At 59.9% G+C, this 12,500-nt stretch overlaps 1 non-coding gene and 1 pseudogene across 1 annotated transcript; both read left to right on the forward strand.

Moving 5' to 3' along the window:
- Positions 1 to 10,220: 10,220 nt before the first annotated feature.
- On the forward strand, positions 10,221 to 10,374 carry LOC136670220 (5.8S ribosomal RNA). Its single transcript, XR_010795609.1, has one exon. It is a non-coding gene; the product is annotated as a 5.8S ribosomal RNA (ribosomal RNA).
- A 416-nt stretch (positions 10,375 to 10,790) lies between these two features.
- The window catches only part of LOC136671150 (28S ribosomal RNA), a 4,635-nt pseudogene continuing 2,925 nt past the window's right edge, over positions 10,791 to 12,500 (forward strand).

A 12,500-nucleotide genomic window follows, 5' to 3' on the forward strand; every position in this document is an offset into this window, starting at 1 on the left:
TTTGATGCCCGATGAGGAGCACACCTCTGGGCTAAGGGTGGTGGTATGCTCGGCCCCCCCCCTCTGGATGTTTAAACTGACTTCCATGGACCCCGGTGATGCGAATTTGATGCCCGAGGAGTGACTCACCTCTGGGCTAAGGGTGGTGGTATGCTCGGCCCCCCCTCTGGAGGTCTAAACTGACTTCCATGGACCCCGGTGATGCGAATTTGATGCCCGAGGAGTGACTCACCTCTGGGCTAAGGGTGGTGGTATACTCGGCCCCCCCTCTGGAGGTCTCGAATGACTTCCATGGACCCCGGTGATGCGAATTTGATGCCCGATGAGGAGCACACCTCTGGGCTAAGGGTGGTGGTATGCTCGGCCCCCCCCTCTGGATGTTTAAACTGACTTCCATGGACCCCGGTGATGCGAATTTGATGCCCGAGGAGTGACTCACCTCTGGGCTAAGGGTGGTGGTATGCTCGGCCCCCCCTCTGGAGGTCTAAACTGACTTCCATGGACCCCGGTGATGCGAATTTGATGCCCGAGGAGTGACTCACCTCTGGGCTAAGGGTGGTGGTATACTCGGCCCCCCCTCTGGAGGTCTCGAATGACTTCCATGGACCCCGGTGATGCGAATTTGATGCCCGATGAGGAGCACACCTCTGGGCTAAGGGTGGTGGTATGCTCGGCCCCCCCTCTGGAAGTCTAAACTGACTTCCATGGACCCCGGTGATGCGAATTTGATGCCCGAGGAGTGACTCACCTCTGGGCTAAGGGTGGTGGTATGCTCGGCCCCCCCTCTGGAGGTCTCGAATGACTTCCATGGACCCCGGTGATGCGAATTTGATGCCCGATGAGGAGCACACCTCTGGGCTAAGGGTGGTGGTATGCTCGGCCCCCCCTCTGGAAGTCTAAACTGACTTCCATGGACCCCGGTGATGCGAATTTGATGCCCGAGGAGTGACTCACCTCTGGGCTAAGGGTGGTGGTATGCTCGGCCCCCCCCTCTGGAGGTCTCGAATGACTTCCATGGACCCCGGTGATGCGAATTTGATGCCCGATGAGGAGCACACCTCTGGGCTAAGGGTGGTGGTATGCTCGGCCCCCCCTCTGGAAGTCTAAACTGACTTCCATGGACCCCGGTGATGCGAATTTGATGCCCGAGGAGTGACTCACCTCTGGGCTAAGGGTGGTGGTATGCCCAGCCCCCCCTCTGGAGGTCTCGAATGACTTCCATGGACCCCGGTGAAGCGTATTTCATGCCCGATGAGGAGCACACCTCTGGGCTAAGGGTGGTGGTAAGCCCGGCCCCCCCTCTCTGGAGGTCTAGATTGACTTCCATGGACCCCGGTTAAGCGTATTTCATGCCCGAGGAGTGACGCCCTCTGGGCTAAGGGTGGTGGTATGCCCGGCCCCCCCTCTGGAGGTCTCCAAAACCTAAGTCGAGACTTCCATGGACCCCGGTTATCCGAATTTCATGCCCGAGGAGTGACGCCCTCTGGGCTTAGGGTGGTGGTAAGCCCGGCCCCACTCTCTGGAGGTCTAAACTGACTTCCATGGACCCCGGTGATCCGAATTTCATGCCCGAGGAGTGACGCCCTCTCGGCTAGGGTGGTGGTAAGTGCAGCCCCCCCTCTCTGGAGGTCTAAAATGACTTCCATGGACCCCGGTGAAGCGAATTTCATGCCCGAGGAGTGACGCCCTCTCGGCTAGGGTGGTGGTAAGCCAGGCCCCCCCTCTCTGGAGGTCAAAACTGACTTCCATGGACCCCGGTATAGCGTATTTCATGCCCGAGGAGTGACGCCCTCTGGGCTAAGGGTGGTGGTATGCCCGGCCCCCCCTCTGGAGGTCTCCAAAACCTAAGTCGAGACTTCCATGGACCCCGGTTATCCGAATTTCATGCCCGAGGAGTGACGCCCTCTGGGCTTAGGGTGGTGGTAAGCCCGGCCCCACTCTCTGGAGGTCTAAACTGACTTCCATGGACCCCGGTTATCTGAATTTCATGCCCGAGGAGTGACGCCCTCTGGGCTTAGGGTGGTGGTAAGCCCGGCCCCACTCTCTGGAGGTCTAAACTGACTTCCATGGACCCCGGTTATCCGAATTTCATGCCCGAGGAGTGATGAACCTCTGGGCTAAGGGTGGTGGTAAGTGCAGCCCCCCCTCTGGAGGTTTCCAAAACCTAAGTCGAGACTTCCATGGACCCCGGTGATGCGAATTTCAAGCCCGAGGAGTGGTGCCCTCTGGGCTAAGGGTGGTGGTAAGCCCGGCCCCCCCCCTCTCTGGAGGTCTAAACTGACTTCCATGGACCCCGGTGTAGCGTATTTCATGCCCGAGGAGTGACGCCCTCTGGGCTTAGGGTGGTGGTAAGCCAGGCCCCCCCCCTCTCTGGAGGTCAAAATTGACTTCCATGGACCCCGGTTATCCGAATTTTATGCCCGAGGAGTGACGCCCTCTGGGCTAAGGGTGGTGGTAAGTCCGGCTCCCACCCTCTGGATGCGTTCAAAACCTAAGTCGAGACTTCCATGGACCCCGGTGATGCGAAGTGACATGCCCGAAGAGTGGTGCCTTCTGGGCTAAGGTTGTGATAAGCCCGGTCTCTCCTCTGGAGGTCTGTGGTTTTAAAGTGAATATTTTCTAAGTCCCTCACCTGAGATTTTAAGAGAATCAGGACCCTCCTCAAGCCTCGTAGCGAGTCCGAGGGAGGTTCATCGTTGTCGGCTATGCGAAAGGGGTTCAGACGCCTCTAATCCTGTGGGCATATGGTTTCTCAGCCTGGTGCCGTCGGGATATTAGGGAGGCATTAAATCAGACGTAAGTTTGGGTAACAGCGATGCGAAACGCTATGCCCAAAGGAGTGGCTTCCCGATGGGCTTGAAATAATGGGAATGTCCGCTCTGCTTCCCTGGATGTGTTCAAAACCTAAGTCGAGACATCCGTAGACCCCGTTGATGCGAATTCCATGCCCGAGGAGTGACGCCCTCTGGGCTTAAGGGTGGTGGTAAGACCGGCCCCACTCTCTGGAGGTCTAAACTGACTTCCATGGACCCCGGTGATTCGAATTTCAAGCCCGAGGAGGTGCACACCTCCGGGCTAAGGGGATGGTTTGGGTGGCCTCCCCTCTGGATGTGTTCAAAACCTAAGTTGAGACATCCATAGACCCCGGTAATCCGAATTTCATGCCCGAGGAGTGACGCCCTCTGGGCTTAAGAGTGGTGGTAAGACCGGCCCCACTCTCTGGAGGTCTAAACTGACTTCCATGGACCCCGGTGATGCGAATTTCATGCCCGAGGAGTGGCGCCCTCTGGGCTAAGAGTGGTGGTAAGACCGGCCCCACTCTCTGGATGTCTAAAATGACTTCCATGGACCCCGGTGATTCGAATTTGAAGCCCGAGGAGGTGCACACCTCCGGGCTAAGGGGATGGTTTGGGTGGCCTCCCCTCTGGATGTGTTCAAAACCTAAGTTGAGACATCCATAGACCCCGGTAATCCGAATTTCATGCCCGAGGAGTGACGCCCTCTGGGCTTAAGGGTGGTGGTAAGACCGGCCCCACTCTCTGGATGTCTAAAATGACTTCCATGGACCCCGGTGATGCGAATACACAAGCCCGAGGAGTGGCACACCTCTGGGCTAAGGGGATGGTTTGGGTTGCCTCCCCTCTGGAGGTCTAAAAATGACTTCCATAGACCCCGGCGAAGCGAATTTAAAGCCCGAGGACTGGCACCCCTCTGGGCTAAGGGGATGGTTAGGGTGGCCTCCCCTCTGGATGTCTAAAATGACTTCCATGGACCCCGGTGATGCGAATACACAAGCCCGAGGATTGGCACACCTCTGGGCTAAGGGGATGGTTTGGGTTGCCTCCCCTCTGGAGGTCTAAAAATGACTTCCATAGACCCCGGCGAAGCGAATTTAAAGCCCGAGGACTGGCACCCCTCTGGGCTAAGGGGATGGTTAGGGTGGCCTCCCCTCTGGATGTCTAAAATGACTTCCATGGACCCCGGTGATGCGAATACACAAGCCCGAGGAGTGGCACACCTCTGGGCTAAGGGGATGGTTTGGGTTGCCTCCCCTCTGGAGGTCTAAAAAATGACTTCCATAGACCCCGGCGAAGCGAATTTAAAGCCCGAGGACTGGCACCCCTCTGGGCTAAGGGTGGTGGTTAATCCGGCCCCCCCTTCTGGATGTGTTCAAAACCTAAGTCGAGACATCCATGGACCCCCGGTGATGCGAAGTGACATGCCCGAGGAGTGACGCCCTCTGGGCTAAGGTTGTGATAAGCCCGGTCTCTCCTCTGGAGGTCTGTGGTTTTAAAGTGAAAATTTTCTAAGTCCCTCACCTGAGATTTTAAGAAAATCAGGACCCTCCTCAAGCCTCGTAGCGAGTCCGAGGGAGGTTCATCGTTGTCGGCTATGCGAACGAGGTTCCAACGCCTCAAATCCTGTGGGCATATGGTTTCTCAGCCTGGTGCCGTCGGGATATTAGGGAGGCATTAAATCAGACGTAAGTTTGGGTAACAGCGATGCGAAACGCTATGCCCAAAGGAGTGGCTTCCCGATGGGCTTGAAATAATGGGAATGTCCGCTCTGCTTCCCTGGATGTGTTCAAAACCTAAGTCGAGACATCCGTAGACCCCGTTGATGCGAATTCCATGCCCGAGGAGTGGCACACCTCTGGGCTAAGGGTTGGTGGTAAGTCAGGCCCCACCCTCTGGAGGTTTTCAAAACCTAAGTCGAGACCTCCGTAGACCCCGGTGATGCGAATACCGAAGCCCGAGGACTGGCACCCCTCTGGGCTAGGGTGGGGATAAGATATGCCCCCACCCTCTGGAGGTTTTCAAAACCTAAGTCGAGACCTCCGTAGACCCCGGTGATGCGAAATGACATGCCCGAGGACTGGCACCCCTCTGGGCTAGGGTGGGGATAAGATATGCCCCCACCCTCTGGAGGTTTTTAAAACCTAAGTCGAGACCTCCATAGAACCCCGGTGATGCGAAGTGACATGCCCGAGGACTGGCACCCCTCTGGGCTAGGGTGGTGGTTAATCCGGCCCCACCTCTGGAGGTTTTCAAAACCTAAGTCGAGACCTCCATAGACCCCGGTGATGCGAATACCGAAGCCCGAGGACTGGCACCCCTCTGGGCTAGGGTGGTGGTTAATCCGGCCCCCCCTCTGGAGGTTTTCAAAACCTAAGTCGAGACCTCCATAGACCCCGGTGATGCGAATACCGAAGCCCGAGGACTGGCACCCCTCTGGGCTAAGGGGATGGTTTGGGTGGCCTCCCCTTCAATCCCGATGATTCGTTCGATATATGCCCAGGGAGGTGAACACTTCTCTGGGCGTGAGGGGGTCGAGCGTATGAGGGTTGTACCCCGTTATGGTTCCTACTATAAACGAATCCGAGCGGCGGGTCCACAGGCCACCGACCACCTGCCCACTTGCGGGGTGGGTGCGACGGGCCGCCCGCCGGCAGTTGTCCCCGTTCCTAACCTAACTCTTGCCCGTGCGCGAGTCGAAAGGGGCATACAAACCCCCGAGGCGAAGACCGGCGTTCCGCTTGGTCTAATGTGGGATCTCCCAGATTTTCCCCTCCGCGGGGACTTGGGAGCGCACCACCGGGCCCCCGCGCTGGAAACGGCCGGAGGCAAAGAGCGCATTAGAGGTGTCACGGATCGGTCTTTTTAAACGGACCGCGGCTGGAAGTTCGCAGGGGAAGAGGCGCTCGGTTTACGGTTCCCGGGCCCCGACCCCCTTCGTCTTCTTAAATCGAGAAAACTAACCGTAGGCTCCGGGGGGGCGAATCGTAAAACCTTTGCCGACCTCCTCGCACTGCGAGGGGGCCAGGATTTGCGGCTTGTCCGCGTATCGGTCCTACCAAGGACCGCGGCTGGAAGTTCGCAGGGGAAGAGGCGCTCGGTTTACGGTTCCCGGGCCCCGACCCCCTTCGTCTTCTTAAATCGAGAAAACTAACCGTAGGCTCCGGGGGGCGAATCGTAAAACCTTTGCCGACCTCCTCGCACTGCGAGGGGGCCAGGATTTTGCGGCTTGTCCGCGTATCGGTCCTACCAAGGACCGCGGCTGGAAGTTCGGTGGTGAGCCCTCGACCTTACGAGATTGGGGGCAAAACCCTTCGTCTTCTGAACATCAGACGGCTCCGGGGGGGGCGTACCGTAAAACCTATGCCGACCTCCTCGCGCTTTGAGGGGGCCAGGAAATTCTCTTCCATTCTCTTCCCTTAAACGGACGTCCTTTACGCCCGTTCGAAATGCGGCATACCCGGAGCACCAGGGGCAGGCTTCTAATCCGAAATAATACCGGCTTTTAGAACGATCCTCCCCGCCACGTGCTCCAGCCTCCATGGCTCGTGGACCCCCCGTAACAGGGGGTCCGCTTGTCCCAGAATCGTTCCGAGGGAGACTTAGCCGATCCGTCGGTCTAATTTCCACCGCAGTTTGGGTCCGTTAAAAGGTCCGAGTCGGTGGTGCCTTAGGGTCGGGATCCTATTGAGGGAAGGAACCGGCCCCTAGCCTGCACCGTCCGGGCCTTGAATCGTACATTTTCCAAGTAGTCAAACCCCCGATTGCAGACCCACCTCCGGGGGGTCTCGTTCGAAAAGCCTTTCCGCGGTGCGCGTCTCTTCCTCCTTCGGGGGGGTCGAGTTCCACGCACCACCGACTCTCTCTCTTTCCCCAAGCCGGGTTTGAGTACCAGAGGGATCGGCCTGGTTGATCCTGCCAGTATCATATGCTTGTCTCAAAGATTAAGCCATGCAAGTCTAAGTACACACGGGCGTTGGTACAGTGAAACTGCGAATGGCTCATTAAATCAGTTATGGTTCCTTTGATCGCTCCACACGTTACTTGGTATAACTGTGGTAATTCCAGAGCTAATACATGCAAACGAAGCGTTGGAAGTGGGGGTGCCGTTTCGAGGTGGTCGGTGACTGGTTCACCTTCCCCCCTCGGCGCCCCCCACGGATACGTGCATTTATCAGAACCAAAAAACCCCCTCCCGACTCCGGTCGGGTCCGCTTTGGTGACTCTAGATAACCTTTGGCCGATCGCAGAGCCCTTCGGGGCGGCGACGTCTCATTCGAGTGTCTGCCCTATCAACTTTCGACGGTAGTCTACGGGACTACGTGTGGTGACCACGGGTAACGGGGAATCTGGGTTCGATTCCGGAGAGGGAGCCTGAGAAACGGCTACCACATCCAAGGAAGGCAGCAGGCGCGCAAATTACCCATTCCCGACACGGGGAGGTAGTGACGAAAAATATCGGTGCGAGGCCCCGTTTGAAGGTTTCGGGACCGAAATGAACTCAATCTACGTCCGTGGGTGAGGACCCATTGGAGGGCAAGTCTGGTGCCAGCAGCCGCGGTAATTCCAGCTCCAATAGCGTATGTTAACGTTGCTGCAGTTAAAAAGCTCGTAGTTGGATCCGGGGACGGGTCCCGGCTGCCGGGCCTCTGCCCGTCCGGACTTCGCGGTGGGAAGCTGCCCCTCTCCGGGGGGGTTGGGGACCCCCGCGGGTCTCTGGGTGGAGGTCGCGGGACCTTGTCCCTACTCATCCGGTGTCCTCTGCTCCCTTCCTCCGCGGAGAGGCCCTTAGCTGGGTCGTCCGCCGCGGTTGAATACGTGGGGGGCGGAAGGGTCCGGTGCGTTTACTTTGAACAAAACAGAGTGCTCAAAGCAGGCCGAAGCGTGCCTTGAATGGACTGAGCTAGGAATAATGGAATAAGGCCTTCCCATGGGGGGCGAGTCGGAGCTCTTCGGCGAGGCGGCCGGGTGGGGCCGGGGGCGCCCGGGTGTGACGCCCGGCGTTTCTGGCCGCCGCACGGTTCCCCGAGCCGGGGGGGTATCCGACCGCTCTCTTGGTCCTATTTCGTGGGTTTGACGGACCAAAGGTCATGATTAAGAGGGACGGCCGGGGGCATTCGTACCGCACCGAGAGAGGTGAAATTCGTAGACCGGTGCGGGACGGACAAAAGCGAAGGCATTTGCCAAGAATGTTTTCATTAATCAAGAACGAAAGTCGGAGGATCGAAGACGATCAGGTACCGTCGTAGTTCCGACCGTAAACTATGCCGACCCGCGATCCGGCGGCGTTGGGTTAACGACTATGACCCGCCGGGCAGCGTCCGGGAAACCACGAGTCTTTGGGCTCTGGGGGGAGTACGGTTGCAAAGCTGAAACTTAAAGGAATTGACGGAAGGGCACCACCAGGAGTGGAGCTTGCGGCTTAATTTGACTCAACGCGGGGAACCTAACCCGGCCCGGACACGGTAAGGATTGACAGATTGACGGCTCTTTCTCGATTCTGTGGGTGGTGGTGCATGGCCGTTGGTAGTTCGTGGAGCGATTCGTCTGGTCAATTCCGGTAACGAACGAGATCCCATCCTTTAAGTAGTTACACGGCCCCTCTCCTGGGTCGGACTCTATCCCCGAAGGTCCCCGTTCGCGGGGGGTCCCCATCGGGGTGGGGGTGTTGGGGGTTTCGGCGGGGGTCCGGTTCTACCCCGGATCGGTTCGGGGAGGTGATGCGGTTGACGGGGGTTCAGTTCTGCGTCGAGTGGGTGGCTCCGGCCTCTCCCCTTCGCGTTCGGTTCCCTCCCCGATGCCGTCCGCACCTCGTTCCGCTCTCCGGGTGTGGGTTGTCCGTCCTTCGCCTTCGCCTTCCCTCTCCCCTCCCCGGTGCCCTCCCGCTTACCGCGGGCCTGAAGGTTGGGGTTCGCCCGGTGGGAATCAGCGGTCGGTGGCTAAACTTCTTAGAGCGATTTGTGGCACAGAAGCCACTTGAGAAATGGAGCAATAACAGGTCTGTGATGCCCTTAGAAGTCCGGGGTCGCACGTGAGCTACAATGGCTGGTTCAACATGTAAGTTACCCTACGCCGAGAGGTGCGGGCAATCCTATGAACGCCATTCCCCGCTGGGGACAGGGGATTGCAACTATTCCCCTCGAACGAGGAATTCCAAGTAGGCGCGGGTCACCAGCCCGCGTCGATTAAGTCCCTGCCCTTTGTACACACCGCCCGTCGCTACTACCGATCGGATGCCTCGGTGAGGTCCTCGGACCGTCCCCGGGGCGGCCCTCGAACGGGGGTCGCCTCCGGGCGATGGGAAGTCGATCGAACCCGGACATCTAGAGGGAGTAAAAGTCGTAACAAGGTTTTCGTAGGGGAACCTGCGGAAGGATCAATAACGGTGACCTGGCCGCGGTCGGCGCCCGCCGTCCGTGCCGGTTGTCGAGTCGGACTCGAGAGGCCGAACCTCCCCCCCGGCGGGTACCTTCAAGGTATGGACCGCAGAAGCCTCGTACCTTTCGTCGTCGGCCGACGTGAGTCTCTCCCCCCTCCGGGTGGGTGGACGTAGCGAGCCGGCTTCGGAACTCGGGGTTATGCGAGGACCGCCTTAGGTGCATAGGTACCCCGGTCCGCCCCTCCCGTTCGCGGGGGGAAGAGTGGCGCCGGAGCCGCCCGCCGGGTAGTTAAACCCAAAAAACCATTGATCGTTGAAGGCTTGATTGTGCGTGCGCGAGTCAAAGGGGCTTACTCACCCCCAGGGCGTTGGCCGGTGCTCGCCGGCCTCGGTGGGATCTCCCTGAACCCATCCCCCCGGCACAGGGGGCGGTGGTGGACGGGAGCGTACCGCCGGGCGAAACTCTTTCCCCTCACGGGGTTAGAGCGGAGCTTAAGAGCGCATGCAAAATACCCCCGATGTTGGCTTCGCAGAGACGGACCGTATAATAGTCTAAGGCCGGTGCGCGAGTTGAAGGGGCCTCACGAACCCCGGATGCGTTTATAAACACCCGAAAGGAGACGGCCGGTGCCCGCCGGTCCTGACTAGGTGGGATCTACCCAGCGCCTTCCCCTAAGCGGGGACTTGGGAGCGTACCACCGGGCCTCGCTCATACCCTCCGGGGTGGAGAGCTTGGCTTTGAGCGCACGCCTGAATGCCTTAGACCGGGACCCGTAACGCAGCGAACCAAACCCCTGGGCCTCGCCGGGAACGGCGGGTGCCTAGACCCCGGTCTCCTAAACCACGTAAGTCTCGGGCACCTACTCGGGCGATCGTCCCCCGGGCCGTAACTCCTCGGTCCGGTGGTGACGCCCAGGTTCAATGACCTTTCCCCCCCTGCACGGGGGTGGAAGGCACCCGGCTTGAAATATATTGGCAAAAATTGTCTCTTGTTCGAATGGCTTCCTTCGCCCGGCCTGTAACGGGCCGGGCACAAACCCGAATACGACTCTTAGCGGTGGATCACTCGGCTCGTGCTTCGATGAAGAACGCAGCCATCTGCGTTAACTAATGTGAATTGCAGGACACAGATCATCGAAATTTCGAACGCATATTGCGGCCGCGGGGGTCCATCCCGCGGCCACGCCTGTCTGAGGGTCGCTTTACCCATCGATCGGTCTCCGCGCCCCCGCTGAGAGAGAGAGACCGCGGCTGGAAGCTCGCAGGGCCTGAAAACGGCCCTTCGTCTTCCCAAACGAAGACTCGGTTCCGAGCCAGTCCACGCGGCCCGTGTTGCGAGAGAGCTCCGTACAGGGAACGGAGGGAGAGCCGAGTAGGTCCGGGTCCACGTCCGTTACGGTCTCTCCCCGAGTCCCGAGCGGGGCTCCGCGCAGTCGGACGCGGGGGTGGCGAGTGCCGATTAAACCCAGCGAGCGGGCGAGTGAGCGGGCGGGCGAGCGGCCGGGGTGGGGGGGAAGGTGTCGCGGAGTTCGGTCTCGTGCCGGGCTCTCGCCCCTCGCCCCTAGCCTTCGGCCCTCCGCCTCCGCCCTCGCCCCCGCATAAGAAACCTCTGTGTGCGGCCTCAGATCAGACGAGACGACCCGCTGAACTTAAGCATATCAGTAAGCGGAGGAAAAGAAACTAACAAGGATTCCCTTAGTAGCGGCGAGCGAACAGGGAAGAGCCCAGCGCTGAATCCCACTTTCCCCTGACCGGGGTTGGCCGGGAAATGTAGCGTACGGAAGTCCGTAAGATCCGTCTCGGTGCGGACGCGGGACCAAGTCCTCGCGAACGTGGCTTCTTCCCATAGACGGTGAAAGCCCGGTAGCGAGTCCCGCGTTCCCGCCCGGGTAGGTCGGGCTTCTCGGAGTCGGGTTGCTTGGGAATGCAGCCCAAAGCGGGTGGTAAACTCCATCTAAGGCTAAATACCGGCACGAGACCGATAGCGAACCGAGTACCGTGAGGGAAAGTTGAAACAGGACTTTGAAGAGAGAGTTCAACAGAGCGTGAAACCGTTGAGAGGTAAACGTACGGGGACCGAGAAGACTGCCCCGGGGGATTCAGCCGGGCGGACGGCCCCGCGCTCGTCGGGTTCCGCGGTCGGGGGTGCGAGCGTATCCGGGCGAGAGGGGTGGGGTGCCGACTCCACCGCTCCCCGCTTCGGCTCTGCGCTTCGCCTCTGGACTTCGGGCCTGTCGGGCGTACGGAGGTCCGGCCCCGCCCGGTGTACTTTCCCCGCGTGGTGGTGAGTCGCGACCGGCTCCGGTTAGGCTTGGAAGGGCCCGAGGGTGAAGGTAGGTCCGTCCGGAGAAGGGAGTCCCCACGCGGCCCCCGGACACGGGCGTTCCGCTACAGCCCCTCGCTCCGACTTCGCCGATAACGCCGGGGCCGTGGAGCAATGTCCTTTCCGCGTTCTCCCCTCCTCCGGGATGGGGATGGGGGCCCCCCCCGATCGTTCGGTCGAAGCGGGCCGGCTGGGCTGTCCTCAGCCCCGGGCTAGGCCCGCTACGGCGATGCGGGGGGCGATCCAGGCCCACAGCACCCGAACGCCTAAGGTCAGCGGCTAAGTTCGGACCCCGAACGACCCGTCTTGAAACACGGACCAAGGAGTCTAACGCGTATGCGAGTCGAAGGGACCAGAACCCCCGGAGGCGCAACGAAGGTGAAGGCCGGCGCGCGTCGGCTGAGGTGGGATCCGTCCTAACCCTCCGAGGGGGCGGGCGGCGCACCACCGGCCTGCTCTTCCCACGTGCGGAGAGCGGAGCCAGAGCATACGCGGTGGTACCCGAAAGATGGTGAACTATGCCTGGGCAGGGCGAAGCCAGGGGAAACCCTGAGTGGAGGCCCGCAGCGGTCCTGACGTGCAAATCGGTCGTCCGACCTGGGTATAGGGGCGAAAGACTAATCGAACCATCTAGTAGCTGGTTCCCTCCGAAGTTTCCCTCAGGATAGCCGGCGCCGAAACTTCAAGTTTTATCCGGTAAAGAAATGACTGGAGGCCGCGGGGCCGAAACGGGCCTCGCCCTACTCTCAAACTTTAAATGGGTAAGAGGCCCGGCTCGCAGGCTTGGAGCCGGGCATGGAATTGACGGTGCCGAGTGGGCCACTTTTGGTAAGCAGAACTGGTGCTGCGGGATGAACCGAACGCGCGGGTTAAGGCGCCCGACGCAGACGCTCATCAGACCCCAAGAAAGGTGTCGGTTGATATAGACAGCGGGGCGGTGGCCATGGAAGTCGGCATCCGCTAAGGAGTGTGTAACAACTCACCTGCCGAATCAACTGGCCCT

Source organism: Hoplias malabaricus, chromosome 1 (genome assembly GCF_029633855.1).
Source record: "Hoplias malabaricus isolate fHopMal1 chromosome 1, fHopMal1.hap1, whole genome shotgun sequence".
In the NCBI taxonomy this organism is placed as follows: domain Eukaryota; kingdom Metazoa; phylum Chordata; class Actinopteri; order Characiformes; family Erythrinidae; genus Hoplias; species Hoplias malabaricus.